General features: G+C 39.1%; 1 protein-coding gene across 2 annotated transcripts in view; it reads right to left on the bottom strand.

Annotated features, from left to right (window-relative positions):
- Window positions 1-16,908, bottom strand: part of PLAG1 (PLAG1 zinc finger) — a 35,490-nt gene that overhangs the window by 17,735 nt on the left and 847 nt on the right. The gene's annotated exons all lie outside the window — the stretch shown is intronic.

Below are 16,908 nucleotides of genomic sequence, written 5' to 3'. Positions count from 1 at the left end.
AATTTCATCCCCCCTTACGGATACGATCTGTAAGGGGGGATGAAACTTTAACTTTTTAAACTTTTAACTTTTTTTTTTTTACTTTTTAACTTTATATGATCACCGTTATCTGATGGATAACGGTGATCATATGACTGGAAACCGCATACAGCGGTCCCCAGTCATATCTCCCCGCACTCGGCTATCTGTGACAGCCGGGTGCAGGGACATTTTGAATTTGCCGGGCTCGCCGGCCTTCTGCGCATGCGCGCCACATTGGCGCATGCTCAGAAGCCAGCGGGGTGTCCGGAGACCGGCTGGAGGCCATGGAGGAAGCGGGGTGAGTATTTTCACCCCCCCTCATGGATCGGATCCATGAGGGGAGGTGAAACTGACACTTTTTTAAACTTTTTAAAAATTTTTCGCAATCGCCGCTATCCAATGGATAGCGGCGATCGCGGGGGCCTGGGGACCACTCACCGCGGTCCCCGGTAACACCTCCTGGTTCCCAGCTACCTTCAGGAGCCGGGAGCCAGGAGATTTTACATTTCCCGCGCCGCCGGGCCTTCTGCGCATGCGGCTGACGTAATGCCGCCTGGCGCGCATGCGCAGAAGGACGGCTATGGGGCCCGGAGCATTGGGAGAGCGTGGAGCATTGGGAGAGCGTGGAGCATTGGGAGAGCGTGGAGCATTGGGAGAGCGTGGAGCATTGGGAGAGCGTGGAGCATTGGGAGAGCGTGGAGCATTGGGAGAGCGTGGAGCATTGGGAGAGCGTGGAGCATTGGGAGAGCGTGGAGCATTGGGAGAGCGTGGAGCATTGGGAGAGCGTGGAGCATTGGGAGAGCGTGGAGCAGTGCGGCGGACCTCGGTGAGTAATTTCAGCTGCCCTGATGGAACCGATCCATCAGGGCAGCTGAATCTTCAACTTTTTTTGCACTTTTGTTTACTTTTTTGCGATCGGCGCTATCCATTGGATAGCGCCGATCGCAATGTCGGGGGGGGGGGGGGGGGGGGCCGCAGCCCGGGATGACAGCTCCATGCTGTCGGCAATCTGCGGACACCGACAGCATGGAGCTGTCACGTCCAGAGCACGAGGGGCTTTATTGTCTGCAGGACACATGTTTTTACATCCTCAGAGAATAAAGCCCACTTCGGGAGGACGTAAAAACACTATGGGCTGGTCGTTAAGGGGTTAATGGAGCCCAGACTAATATTTCAATAGTTGTCGTTTCCACCAATAGACTTCGGTCGTTTCTACCGAAAGACTTCGATAAGGCCATAGTATTCTTGTAAAAACCTTGCAAGTTTTTATAAACAGTATAATGAGGTCCTTGTACACACTAGCATCATGTCTTGAGTTTTTATGTTAAAAGTGGTTGTGTCATGAAGACCAACACCTGTCCCTATACCCTATTGGGACATATGGACATCATAGATTGGGTACTTCACTTGGGATTCCTCTCCTATGACTCAGAACATGGATTGGCTCCAGTTCTGCCAGTCTTGAGCCATCTTTGTATTGCTATGTATTGGAATGGTTACCATGTAATACTATATTTCACCTGCAGGACAAATGCTTGGCTGGCCGCAACTTCTGGCTAAGGACAAATTAAAAAAAACAAAAAACACTACCGCTGATGAGAAAACCCATCTAAGTTTACTTTTATAAACTATAAGGAGCATTGCTCTCAAAGTTAAGAGGCACAAAGATCAAAAATCAATGTAACTGCAGGCTGATAAAGCAAACTCTCTGGAGTCCTGGGTTTAAATCTGACCCAGGACAACATCTGCTTGGAGTCTGTATGTTCTCCCTGGGTTTCTATGGGCTTACTCTAGTTGCTCCGCTTTCTCCCTCACATTCCAAAAACATTAATAAGTGACTGTGAGCCTCAATGGGGACATAACCCAATATCAAGTGGTGTACAGTGCTGCAGAATATGTGCGATATAGATAGGTAGAATAGCCTGTTCTAATCAGCCAGGTGTCCTAAAGCATCTCCAACCCTACAGTTAGCACACAACACAAAACTTAGGGACCATGTAACCCACACAGGAGATTTATTACTGCATGGTTGAACTCCAATCTTTGTATGTGTTCCCCTATATAATAGTATGGCCATACGCAACAGGATTTGCCAAGTTTTCCAATGCACAAAATCCACGTGAATCCATCTACATGTGTTACATGTGGATTTGCTGTGGCATACACCCCAAGGGTATGTTGAGATGGGGCATACTAGCTGTGGATTTTCGAAGCAGACTGTCCACATGGAAAATCCTCACCATTTACAGTAGCCTCAACGTGAATGGGATCTATCAGATCATGTTCACATGCTGCAGAGAAAATCCACCCAAAATCTATGAAGAAATTGACATGCGAGAAACCTAACTGCTCAGAAATGGCTGCAAGAATCTGCTCCCGCATCGCAAAAGTTTATTGATAAAAGTGAACTGAAATTAGTAAATTTGAAATGAATTTAAATATTCATGCAAGTCCGACTCTCTTTAGATTGCTGTGCGTGTGCTCTTCCAGAGACCTGTGAAAGAAACAGATTGCCGGGCAGCACACAATCTTCAGCAGGTGACTGCATTAGATTGCAAGAGCGTTGAGAATTAAAAAATAAATAAAATCCATTACCCGGCTCCCTATCACCTTCCCTGGTAAAGTTAAAGTCCCCTGGTGCAAGCACAGAGTTATGACTGACGTTTTCTTGTCAGAGTAGTTTTCTGGGGTGGTTTGCCATTGCCTTCCCCAGTTATCTTTACCCCCCAGCAAGCTGGGTACTCATTTTATCGACTTCGACAGAATGGAAGGCTAAGTCAACCTTCAGCTGGTTACCTGAATCAAGCGGGGCTTGAACCTGCAACCTTCAGTTTGTGAGCGAGAGCTTAGGACTACATTTCTGCTGCCCTAACACTCTGCACTATAACTTAGTTTACATAGAGAGGTGAGAGGTTCCCTTTAATTAGAGACAGGAGCTTTCCTATTTGAGGTAGCATGGAACTTTCTTAGGATGGCTGGTCTGTGGGTGTAAGAGTAATGGGCTGTGAGTGGTAGCTTAATGTGCACCAACTTGTAAGTTTTCAACCCACCTGAGCAAAAACTAGACTACAAAGTGTAACAGCATTAGGTTTCCTTTATGCGAAATTTTGATTGTAAGTTTTCTTATTCCTCTTTTTTCTCCTGATGTGTTGTATTGGTTGCCTACTTTTATAGTCATCCATGCTGAGGTACAAGTTGCGCATTTTGGCATGTCACACCAGCTATGTATTCAGCCTCAATCTGTGCACCATCTGTTTGTCAGAATGATTCTTGACATCCTCCTCTGACCCCTTTTTGTCAACAAGTTGTTTATACAGGATTCCCTTTTGCTTGATGCTTTACCTGGACTTTCACACAATTTCACTCCAAAAGATTGGCCCCAGCTAGTCTAGTCTGGAGGATCATGCCTTGTTCAAAGTGAGTCATGTCATTGGAGCGTCCCATTCTAATACAGATTCATACAGAAGATGTATGGAAAACTTGCCAACTTGATTTTATGCTGCACTCTGGGGTCACATGTCTAAAGCCATACACAGAAGCTCCAATCCTGAAATGGCACGTGCCTCTAATAAAGTGTCCATTCAGTGTATAAGACAGCTGGGTTAGAACTAACGCAACTACCACTCAATGCCCGCTGCACAACACCCCAGATGGAACTAAACAGGACATCAGTCCTTCTAAAAAAGGTTGGTGGGCTCATAGGAGCCAAAATGCAGAATCCAGCGACGAGAATCTTAGACTTCCCTTCCTATCCCCTTGCTGGATGTATTCAATGGACTACCTAGTGCAGTCTTAGAACGACAAGAATATAGTCTGTCTCACGAAGAGAGTGCAGCTGATAGTGGCGGCATTGAGTGGATCGATCCACCATTTGTGGTTATAGATTGGCCATTTATCCTCTCCTCACATCTCCACTAGTAAACAGACAATTATATTTGTCACAGGTGGTCAATTCTGAACTAGAAACGGCGGCGTAATACGCCGCTATTGGTTGTATCCTCTTCCTGAGACAGACTATAGTTCCCTCATTCTATGTGAGCACCTATGTAGTCCAGAGGGTACATTCAGTGGCAGCTTAGACAGCCAACGGCGGGGAGGGCAAGTATACGTCATATCGCCAGACTCAGTGTTTCAGCTCCTATGAGCCCATTCATTTTAGTTTATGGGGCTCATAGCAGCTAACAGTTCCTTTTATGTAGCATGACAGCGACACCAAGTCCACATATAGCAGACGAATTCTAATGCAAGCCCGTGGCAATTCTATAGCATGCCAATTTTCCCGTTCGATGTAGGTGGGGGTTTTATAAACCTAATCCACATTTATTGTAGTGTAATGTGATGCATATCTGTGGTGCAGAATCAATAGCAAACTCCCTATGCATTAGAGCAGGGTACAGCAGGGGCAGAGAAGAGTTTGGGCTTTGCATCTTGACCTCTTTCACAGTGCTGCCAAAGTGAACACTACATAGCTGCATGCGCCAGCATCAATCCCGGAGGACACAGCATAGAGGATGCCATCTGGTTGGGTAACAGAACCAATGCATTATTTCTCTGTGTGCCAGTATATTAGGGTTATTTTGCCCGGAGGTCTCTATTATTTAGGGGCACATACCAGCCACAAAAGACATCTCTCCCCCCCCCCCCCCCCCCTTTCTTTTGCTCCACATTTCAGGGCCCTGGATCACACATTTTCTATACCCTACTAACTACTCCATCTTTAGACTGTATTTGTAACTACACAAGCAGAATAAACTTTTCAGCACACGTTGACATCTAAAATAGCACTAGGAATGCGAGTTTGGCTGCACACACTCCATACCTTGCCACCTTAGGACGTACGAGGAGTACGCAGTTGGACGGCACCCTGGCTGCAATTTACGGCAGCTCTTGCAACAGCAGTAAACAAGCGTAGCATCATGCTGTGCATGACCAGGTGAGTTACTTGTGGCAACCAGGCATGGCTAGAAGTGTAGCGCAATGAAGAGAAAAGATTGCCATGGCGCGCTGCTTGTGCCGCCTAACATCTGACCCCATGTTTGCTTTGACTATAGTTACTTCACTATTATCCACGAGTGCAGTACTACACTTGGAGGTATTGAAAGGAAACTCTATAGACACGGAGTTGCAGTCTGAAAAAGCCTATAAATGACTACATGTAATTGTGTATTTTGCCTGTGACTGACCAATGCTGTATTCTTCATTATGCTCTGTATTTCTGAAATTAATTAAAAAAGTAATATTGGGCTAAGCACTGTGTCCTTTTAAACCTTAATACCAAACCCAATAACTTATACACCTTCCCCCCTCCCCCAAGGTCCTGTCACAACTCTGTACCAAGTAAATCTTTAGGATCCCCCTCCCCAAGTTGCAACTGCAGATCTGCACCTTTTGGTGGATCCCTACCCTTTCCTTGGGGTATATTAACGGAGAGGACTTGCAAGTGTTTACTGCACAAACAATCCCATTCAGATGTATTCAACAGAAATTTGGGTAACTGACCAAGTATGCCTTGTGAGAAAATATACCCTTGAGGTGTTGTCTACCTTTGAACTATGGAGGACCTCAGAATAGGTCGTTAATAGTTAATTAGCATGGGTCCATACCTGGGACTACCACTGATCAGCTGTTCTCTGGGCTGCTGTACTACCAGAAGCAGACAACGCTGTACCCACTATAGTGGCCTGAGCTGATATTGAAGGAACTCTACTAATTAGGAACAGTGCCTGCAATACCAACAGAGACTACTGCAGTGTACACCGAGCTGTCCGCTTCTGGCAACACAACAGCGTCATACACAAGCACAATGGCCAGGCATACATCTGAGGATAGGTCAGCCATAATTCAGAGGTGGACACCCCCTTATAAGTCTTGGTTATTAAAGCCTCTTTCACACAGGTTACAAAACACATGTATGTGAAGCTCATGGTTTCCAATGGGTGCTTTCACATGAGAGATGTTTTGTAGCCCGAAAGAACCCATTGGAAATCATGGGCTTCACATACATGAGTTTTGGAGGCATGATTTTGTAGGAAGATTTTAAAGCCCATGTGAAACAAGCCTTATGGGACAGATAAAAGGTAGTAGGACTACAGAAGGAGTTTTTTTCTTAATTTTTTTTTATAGTATGTAACCGTAGATACATATGGGTCTGCATAGGAGCTGTAGACACAAACATACAATATCTTAATCCAGACATTGGAACAATAAAATGTCTAAAAGATCTATAGCAATTTGTCAATTGCTACAAATCATTGCAAGCTCTTCTTGGAGACGATTTAAAGGTATATTTCAATTTAAAGTGCTCCATTCTCCACATATTGCAGATATAGATTCCTCTGTCCTCTGGTTTGAGGTCCTTTTAAATAAGCAGAGCCATTGCTAGCTCGTTCAGTCACTGTTTAGACAGGCAGATACATTGTTGGCTCATTCAGACGAGAAATCAGAAATCGTTCAACCTTTCACATTTCCTGTATAAGTGCATGACAAGGACTTAACGAGCGCTGCTTAAACCGAACGATAAGCAAACGAGTCAACAATGATTGTTATGCCTGATTAAAACGAATCATTCGTCGTTGGTCCACATATGATTATCAGGTCTGTTTCTCTGGCAATGAGCAGTAAACAACCCGGAAGGCAGAGGAATCAATATCTGCAATATCTGGAGAACAGAGCCTTTTGGAAATAAACATCTTATGGGTGAATGCATGGTTTTGCAATTTCGATCACGCAAATAGGATTTCCAAGATGGGAATACCCCTTTAATATTACATTTTCTACATTGCATTAGACATTCTGAGAGGTAATCAAAAGAACACCGTGGGACACCATAGAAAGTTTGTAACAGTAAAATCTACATGCAGGAACACGTCGAGAAAACCCTTTAAGAAAAAAAAACAAAAAACACTGAAAACCTCTTGCATTGTTTTCTTTATATTATGTGCGATAATGTAAAAAAAAAAAAAAAAAGAAAAAAATAGAAAAATTTAGAAGCTCCTTGCTGAAATAAGAATTGTCAGGTGGAGTTCATCTCAGAGGCATCATAGTGCGAATAAAAATAAGTTATATCTGGCAAAATGATAACCCTGAAAGGATTCACTTATCAGACTGTGTTTAAACGGTGCAGTGAACTACATATCCAGTGTGTCATTGACTATCAAGCAGTGAAGTTAGTTCTTTGAAGAATAGATGTACATTAACTGAGCAAATTAAGAATGATCAAAGGGTCATAAATAGATACTTTTGTTTTAAAGCCTAGTTGGAAGGGTTTTACAATGTCATGACATCTGCAGGTTAGTCCTAGTCCAGGTTTGGGTGGGTGAGAGTAAACAAAGAGCTAGCTAGGCAATGCGTCTAAAAGTTTGGTAGATGCCTTATGTTTTGGGATGTTTTCTATTGATTTCGGAGAAAGATCTTACTACAGAGACACACGGGCTCCTGGAGTGGGCTTATTCCCTTCTAGTCTGTAAGAATCTACATTTTTTTATTACCCGTTCCTTCAAGATATTAGCGAGATGTTATACAGTAAAAGTTAAATACTTAAGTGCATAATGAACTTAAAAAGAAAATGTACAATGTGAAAAAAGGTTTAAATACATTTTAAAAACTAAATATTATCGTCAATCAAAAGAAGTCCACTACACAAGCTACACAAATAAGCCTTCACACGATTAGTACAATGCTCTGAAATCCCTAAGTCCTAGTAGGTACTGATTTAGCACATGCATTATTTGAGGAGTTTAAAAAAAAACCAACTGCATAAAAAGGGATCAGTCTTCCTTTGTGCTCTTAAAGGCTACCACCACTAAAAAGACCAAGGTTTTTGCATTAAAAAAAAAAAAGTAATAAAGACTGAAATATTGCAGTTTTCACACTGGGTACTGAGCTTCACAAAATACTTGTTACTTCCTGTTCTGTAGGCATCACATCTCCGCAATCAATTCATTAACACAGACAGTAATACAAGGAAAGGCAACATCTTTATTGTGAAGCTGGAGGCAGATTACGCAGAATGACATCACTGACTAATGATGGGAACAGCTCAGTTACTCTCTTCTCCCTTTACACGTCACGGAGCATGCCCACAACACACTATTAGTCAACAGGTCAGTTTCCTATGCGGAAATGCCTTTTGTAAAACCTGTCTGAAACTGCTGCAGCATCTCAGGCAAAATAGTTAGCCCCATAATATAAGGAAAATAAAACTATACGGAAACAAACTTTTACGTAAAAGAAAAATCCTTAAAAAAAAATAAATTATAATTTTATAATAGCTAAGGTTATGCCATTCTGCTTGCTGGGGGACAGTTTAATCATTCATTACCTTCTGTTTTGAAAAATATATATATCTCCAGAAATTAGTCACTCCCAACATCCTGCTCTAACAAAAATGGTGGTCCTGGGATTGTCTCTGTCAGACTTCTTGTGTTTCAAGTCCTATAAGCAAGTCACCAATAAAGCCACATCTCATCCCCAACTTTATGCCCATGACCCTAGACTGATTGCATTTTTTAATATTTTGGTACCAGTTTATATTTGACATAATTTTTAACATTTTAGCATTTTAGCAAGACATAATGTCTGGCAATTACTTCTCATGTATACGATTTTTTTGGCCAGAAATTACCTTTCTCAATCACCTCTCACTCCATTAAACACATTCAGCAGAATGAGGATATTAACTTCCCTGAAGAGGAAGGGTGAGGAACTGCCAGACACCTCAGGTGCCACTTATCAAAGGTGATGCACAAGCCTATAGTCTCTGAAGTCCTCGCATAGGAAGGCATATTTTTTTTAAAGACTGAGGGGAACTTTTAGTGCTCAAGTAAAATAACCTATTTACAAATGTAGAAAATGCCATTTAGGGACAATTACACCAATTTTCACATTAACACATTTTGTGACACCTACTCCATCATCTTCACCCACACAAGATACAAAATCTGGATGCAGAACTCAGCAGTGCTGGGGGATGTTTAAATTTTGCCCAGATTCAATTATTTTTTTTCTAATCACCACTAAAACTTTATACTAATCACAATCTTTTATAAACACATTTTGAGCATAATCGCTTTTTAATCTAAAACGGATGAACATTTTTATACATTTAAATCAACTGAATTAGAGGCGAAATGGAGCATAAAAAAAGACAACTGTGCATTAATACATTCTAATAGCAAGAGATGTATATTAAGGCATACCAAACATTTGCTTTTTTTAACACCTGGCCATCTTCGATTAATCACAAAAGCAGAAGGAGCCTGTCTGGAGCAATGCAGCAGCAAAGGTTTTAAAATACTTAGCATTGCTAGCATTGTCAGAAAAAGCTTGGCATCTCACAATCTGCTACATAGAGCTGGAAGTTAACTAGCTGATCTAGAACTAAATATATACTAAGTCTGTTACACCACTGTCCTGAGAACTGCTCTCTCTAGTCACCATCTTTAGCTCTGAATGATCAGATATCTGAATGGCTTACCAAGGCAGGACATAACAAATTAGCTAAAAAACAAACAAACCAAAAAACTACATAGAAAGGCAAGTCCATGCTATACTATATAAATCCTATTAAGCTGTTTCATGCCATAATAATGCAAATTACTAGGTCATCAAGGAAAAGTTGAGCAACAACTCCTATGGGCTCTGTATTCTATAAGCATCCTTTTAGATGCCCAGGACAACTCAAACACAGCTGAACAGGATATAAACAACGTCATATCAGAGGACAATGAACACATTTCTAATTCCAGTAATTTAATCTTAATTGCCAAATTTAAAGACAAGAAAAAAAAACAAAAAAAAACACAACTACTGCTGCTGGAAGATAAACCACATACAAAGTATAGTCAACAGCCCTTGTTCCTGAGCAGCTAAGCTGGTTCACTGTATGTCATAGCATCCATTGTTTTTCGTGCCCTAAACCAGAGGGTGGACAAAATACTACAGACACTAGGATCAATTTAGTCCACTCCACTAGCCAGTTAGAATTTTTAAACTAGACAGGCAAAATAACTTCTATAGACCTCAATCCAAAACAACCCAAGAAGTTAAACACCAGTAGTAGTTTTTTAAGGTGTACTGGCTGGCTACTGTTATTTGTCAAGTTCTGCTCTAAAAACACATGCAGAGGAGGGAAGAGAAGGCATGTTAGGAACCCAAGATCCCTCTAATGATATGTGAATAATTAAAGTGATCTGATTGCACAGGGTACCCACGCATGGGATCGCTATATCAATGATAGGTTAACTTGTTTGCGTTTTCCCAACTTCCTGAACAAAGTAAAGTCTATAAACAAGAAATGAATGGACTAACGGTTATACAAAACGATAATCTGTAATGGCCACTAACCATAAGCAAACTTATCAATTCTGTTGTGATGAATACTTAGTTATGACACTGTGTGGGTTCGTATTTTAAGGACATGATTACTTATTGAAGGGCTGCATTCAGTAATGTCCCAAGCACAGCTCAGATGAAGAATAAAGATTATGTATAGTTATTCAATTTTAGGATAGATCAGAAAGGTTTCTACACCAAAATGTATATGACTCGTCCTATTTATGAATCTTATGTTTAAAATGTTTCAATTTCAACAGTTCTAGTCTTGAACGTTACAATTTGTAAAATTGCTTGACACTAAGAAACTTATTGTGAAAGTCTGTTCAGTTTTCTTCTTATATCAAATTATAGTCTAACTCCTTCATACAGAATCACAATATACAGCCTCTTAATCTCACATTTTTTGCTAATTTTTAAAACAGTCTCTACACCCTGCTGAGCAGTTGTTTAAGTCATCTCCAGTAGAGAAAGGATCAATAGTTCAATGAAGACTTAAATCAGTAAAACCTCTATTAGCCCTCATAAAGCAAAAAACAAAGAATTCAACTGAGGAGTTACTAAATGATGATCCCACCCTGACAAGTGTCCTCAGCAATAAAAGTTTTTCATAGAGTAGCAAAACTAAGTTTATAGGCAATTGCAACCCTCTTTGCCATGCTTTAAGAAAATGCTCAGATAGAAAGATGCAGGTACAAGTGGAAATTGTGTTTTGTTGAAGGCACATACAAGTGTGCACCGTTGATAATGCAATACTGCAATCTATAGCAGAGTGGATCTAGTCTGGAAATTGAATAGGTTACAGAAAACAAATTATGCATTCCCCAAAAGATTAACACTCAGCTTCTATTGCAATCACATTTGTATAGCATAAATGTTTGCAAAACTCAAAATCACAGCTCCTTGGGAAGACTTCTGATTGTTGAATTAGCTTTGTCCCCATGGAGCTTCCTAATTATTCTTTAGCTATTACTCTTAACCAACTCTACTCTTTAATGATAAATATGTGTTCTAGTAAATCAGGGTATGGACCTTTTCTAACAGAGGAGAGCAGAGCAACACAAAAATAGAGTAACCCTCCTAGTAAATGCTACTGGGGAAGCATTTTGTGTGCAATTATCAATCTATCTAAAAACTGAATTGCATTTAAACAGGGATGTTTTATAGGGTGACTATAAAGTAAATTGGAGCAATATTCTAGAACATAAACTACAGAAACATTATGAGGTTATCGCTTTGAGAATCAAAATAGAAATTCAAAGCAAAGTGTTCTAAATAACTGCAAATTGTGTCACTTAATTTATTGTGGAAAATTATACTATGTGACTTAAGACAATTCACACTGTTCCATCACTGTTTTTTTGCAAGTCTTGAATTCTGTCCCACCAAATTCTTTACAATCATTTACACAATTTATTTAGTACATTTCCCATTATGGGATCACTGACTCATATGATAGTAACAATTCCTAGTACTTCTGATTTTCATTTTTTACATAAAAACAAAATTCAGATAAAATTCAGCAGCAGCCTTTTACATAAAAGGTGTAAACTTTTATCAATACAACTTCCAATAGAAGTAAAACTGCACATTAAAGATTAAGAAAACAGACAAGAAAATTGCATATTTTGCCTACACAAGATTTTTACATGTAAATAGCACAATGTAACAGTCTAGCCTTCCTACACAGCTATAGGCAAAGCCCTGGAAAGCCTTACATCCTCTCCACAAAGATCAACCATTACATAAGAACACACAAATTTAAAAAGAATTCCATGTGTTGAACAAGAGTTTACTCCACTAATATTATGGACACCATATGCAAACTTTCGGCACCCCTATGTCAAACACCTACTATTCTTGGGTTCTCTTGCAAAATCTTGGCACCCACTCTAAGGAGATTGAAACAAAACAAGCAATAAAACTTGCATTATTTCACTAGAAAACATTCTTATCAATAAAGGGGCCGCCCAAGACATACTTCTATTCTTTAATTAGTTTCTGAAACGACTATCTTACTTACATCTATTGTATTTTTAGACTTAAATTATAGTGAAGATCTTTGTTTCTGCCAGAGGAAATAAGTTTCTGCATTTTACATAGACACACTGTCTGCTACACCTTTATAAGCTTTAAAGGGCTTGAAATTGTGTTTGTTTTCCCTGTCTGGGGAATACTAAATATGTGCACTGCACCAGCCCTCCCATTGAGTGTACTATAAAATTCTTAAGGTATAGAAAGAGGGAAAACATGTCTTCCTTACATTATATTTTTTTATATTTAACAAACATGTCATTCTAAACATAAAAAGGTGTTCAACTGTGTCCTACTTTAGTAATTATATATCTTTTATCACTACAATAATATTAAAACTATAGGATACAACCATGATCACTACAAATATCTAGGCATAAACAATAACAAATCAACACTAGTGAAATAAAGTTCCATTTGCAGTAAACTGCAAAAGATACAGAATAGAAAACGAGTACAATGAATCAATACAGATATATGAAGTGAATGCTATATATCGGTTCTGACAACTCAGATGAATTAGATACACCAAGAAGGTGCTGTCTATATACAGAATATTTAACTTTTTTAGAAACTCTTTCATACTTTACAGTATAGGGCATCAAAATCCTAAATCAGGAATGCCCTTTACATTAAATTGCTAGTTCTTAAATTAATAGGACCACAGATGATACAGAATGGGAAAGTAGTGAAATGTATATCATTTAGTCATGAATGATCAATGCTACACAAGCCACAAAGCTATTTTACAGAGCAATTAATGAGCAGTCTCCTTTACAAGTATATATTAATTTACCTGAATAACAAGATTATTGCTGCTAAATCTCTGACTAATCATAGTGTACAGGATGGGACTGCTACATTTATTGATAAAATGACATTAATTAAAACATTGTAAATATAGGACGACAACAACAAGCTTCACTGAGGTTTCTAGCCTCTGCTGCATTACTGGAATGTAAGTAAAGGGTGGTGAAGAAGCTGCATACTTATTTCATTGTTAAAAGGCAAATAAGTGTTATCCTTAGTTACTTAGATTGTAAGCAGGGCCCTCGTTATTGTAGTTAGAGCAATTAATTAGTTTGCAATGACGAATTGTGTTAGTACATGTTCTCTCTGAATTATAAAGTGCTATGGAATATATTGGTGCTACAGAAAGGATTATTATTGCTAACTTTACATGAATGTAATAATGTTGCATGAACCTCCAGTGTAGCTGCCCTGCACTTCTCTTGTTCTACCATGTTTGCTGCAGTGTCATATTACAATACTCACACCCCTATCTGGTTGGTCTAACTTCACATGAGAATTCTGTAACATCTGTAGTAAAGTACACCAATCAAATAGGACCTTAACTAATGGAGGGTCCTCATATGCAGAGCTAGAGCTGTAGCAATGCATAAGAGTTTAGGGCAAACAGATTACATGTCAGGGACTTGCTTTACTAGACATTTAGATAAACATTTCTTTCAATAGGAAAATGTATAAATATCTGTACATTTCTCCATATTTTCTAATTTGTTCTATGACACGAAAGTCAATAACCGTATTCAAGATTTAAAGTTATATGATCATTTTAAACATTTTGGTATTCAGAATTTAGTTTTAATCTTTGCGTTTTTTTGAATAATTGTGGTCTAGAAGGGTAAAAGGTTTGACAAAGTGATAATTTTACAAATATTCTATTTGTAAAAAATATAAGCAGAACACAGACAGAATCCCAATTCATGATACACACATTAATCCATCAGATGCAACTAATAAACCTGTCTATAACAAGTGGATAAACTGCATAGCTCTAATCACAAACATCTCAAACCCCATATAAACAGCCTACAATAATGGAAACCATAAATTGTTACTGATCTAGCATGTTATCAAAACCCATAGAGCAGACCTCAGTATTAAAGCTACAGACTATTTTATTACACAACTGAAAAACTCTCAGCCCTCGTATTAGTTTACTACCTGGAACAACTGGACTCATGAACCTTCTCAAAATAGCAAGTCTTTACATAAACAATAACAAAAAATAAAATTTACAATAAACAGTCCTTTATCAAACAAAGATTTGGCAACAACATTCATAGCATAACCTTTCAGCTTAAGTTTCAAAACAATTCAGTGCTTCCCACCTGTACATATAATCATCATTCAACCATAGTATCTGTAATACAGGTCACCTATAAACCTTTGCAATGAAACATTTTGGAAGCGGCCCAACTTCACATGGATATTTAAAACATTTCACTCAGTTAACCCAAAGCAAAAAAACATGGAGATATGTACACATTACAACACACAGAGGGTGAAAACAGCAGCAAACCTCAAAGCAAGATTGTTAAGTCACCAAAATGTAATAAAAGGGAATAGACCATTAGGGTCCCAGCACATATACAGGTTTTTTAATGCGATTTTTTAAGCCAAAACCAAGAGTAGATCATAAAGAGAAAGTATAAAGGTAAGTATAACAACTTTTTTTTTTTTTTTTTAATTCACACCAGGTTTTGGCTTGAAAACTACATCAAAAACCTACATGTGTACTAGCACCATTAGGCTGGAATCACTCATGCAGTTTTTTTTTCTTTTAGCCAAAGCCAGAAGTGGATTCAAAAGGAATGGGAACTATAAAAGGCAGGGCTTCTACTTCTCCTTCCTGCTGGATCCACTTCTGGCTTTGGCTCAAAAAAACTGCATCAAAAGCTGCATGTGTGATTCCCCCCTATTCAAATATAATTGGCTACTATTAGCAATACTGCATGGGATATAAAAACTGAAAGATAGCAAGATACTTTGTATCCACTACTGAAGAGTTGTATCAGTAAAAGTGTTCTAAAGGTATCACAATTTAGTGTCTAAGATCAGAATCTTTGGCATTACAGATAGCAAAAATGCTAATAAACACAACATCATAAAACAATCGGCACTAGGATACTAAACTATGAATCCAAGCAACATTTTATTAGCACAAGCAATGAAAATAATACAGTCCTAAATTACCTATCACATATATATTTGGGCACAAAAAAAAATTGTACAAATTGCACACAAGTTTCACTGCTGTTTTCACACAAACAACTGCAAGAGGAATGCCCATGAGACATTTAAAGAGACAGTACAATGGACTTGTGATTGAGGTCACCAGGGTAGCAGTGCTCAACAATGACATTACCCTTTAGCTTACACAGCCATGTTTCAGCAATTTTATTTTGAAATATTATATCCAGCACAAGTGACCAGGTTTACATGCCTTTTCTTTAAAACATGGAGGCCATACCCCTGTCATTTGGTTTCCACCACAAAACAGAAGTTACCATAATCATGATTTTTTTTTATGACTGAGCAGTAAAGGGAAACAAAATAGTTATATTGAATCCCTTTAATGCAACACAATATATAAAAAAACAGCAACAAATACAATATACAAAAAGGTAACATAAGGGTGCATTCACAGGTCACTGATTTACTGCAGATTTCACACTTTCAACTGAATTTAAACTGAAAGGGCAAAATCAGCTGCAGATCTGCAGTAGCAGTACCATCAACAGACACAATGTATACTGACTGACACTCCACTTCTCAAACAAGAAACATGCATTGCACAGGATACATTGTAACATATGAATAACAGGCATCATTACAAGGTATTCACAAGTAACATTCATCTTGCATGGCTGTTGTCTGGTACTACACAGAAGCATCCATGTGCAGAGGAGAACTTATATAATGTGAAAGATCCCCATCCCCACGTGGGAGCAACATCAGCAACACTACATCTCCTTGCAGACAATCCACTATGCATCCTTATTTCAACAGACATAGGAGGACTACAGACTCCACATACAAGTAGTAGAGGATTGTTACAGCAGGTGAAGTGTAGCAGGGGTGTAAACAAAGCATACACTTGAGGATGCTACTTTCCCCAGCTCAGTCCTCCACTATCAAGAACACAGGCTGCAGCAATGCAATGGCTGAGTGTTTCACAGCAGCAGGGGGTGGGGGGAGGCAAGAGCTTGCTTTGCAAAGATAAGTTTTTTTTAGCCTGTAGAAAAGTGACAAGGGAGATAATTTACATCACCTCCAAAACCACTTAAAAAAACACATTCAGTAATTATTGGTCTCATGCATGGACCTTACCCAATCGGAGGAGCTCTGGGTACAGATTGTAAAAAACAAAAAACAAAACCCAATACATATTAAAAACCTAACAAGTCTCCCCTACTGTAACCCAAAATCACCGAGCAGGACAACTACAGCAACTCTGCTTGTCAGCTCTGAAACTTCTAGAAACTTAGCAGGAGTAACAAAAAAAAATGTAAATAAAATGAAAGAAAACAAAACATGAAAACCTCAAATGACTCCCAAGTGCAGGAGGTTACCCAGGGTCCTGATCATTCACAAAACGCTGCCTAGAACCCAATGAGGGATTTTTAAATATTTTTTAAAGATTTTTTATTTGCTTTATGCCTCTATTCTCCCTCCATTTTGGTTGTTTATGATACTGACAACAAGCTGTCCCAG

This window comes from Eleutherodactylus coqui, chromosome 9 (genome assembly GCF_035609145.1).
Source record: "Eleutherodactylus coqui strain aEleCoq1 chromosome 9, aEleCoq1.hap1, whole genome shotgun sequence".
Lineage (NCBI taxonomy): Eukaryota > Metazoa > Chordata > Amphibia > Anura > Eleutherodactylidae > Eleutherodactylus > Eleutherodactylus coqui.
The sequence above is the reverse complement of the archived record's forward strand: the minus strand, read 5'-3'. Positions and strand labels throughout refer to the sequence as shown.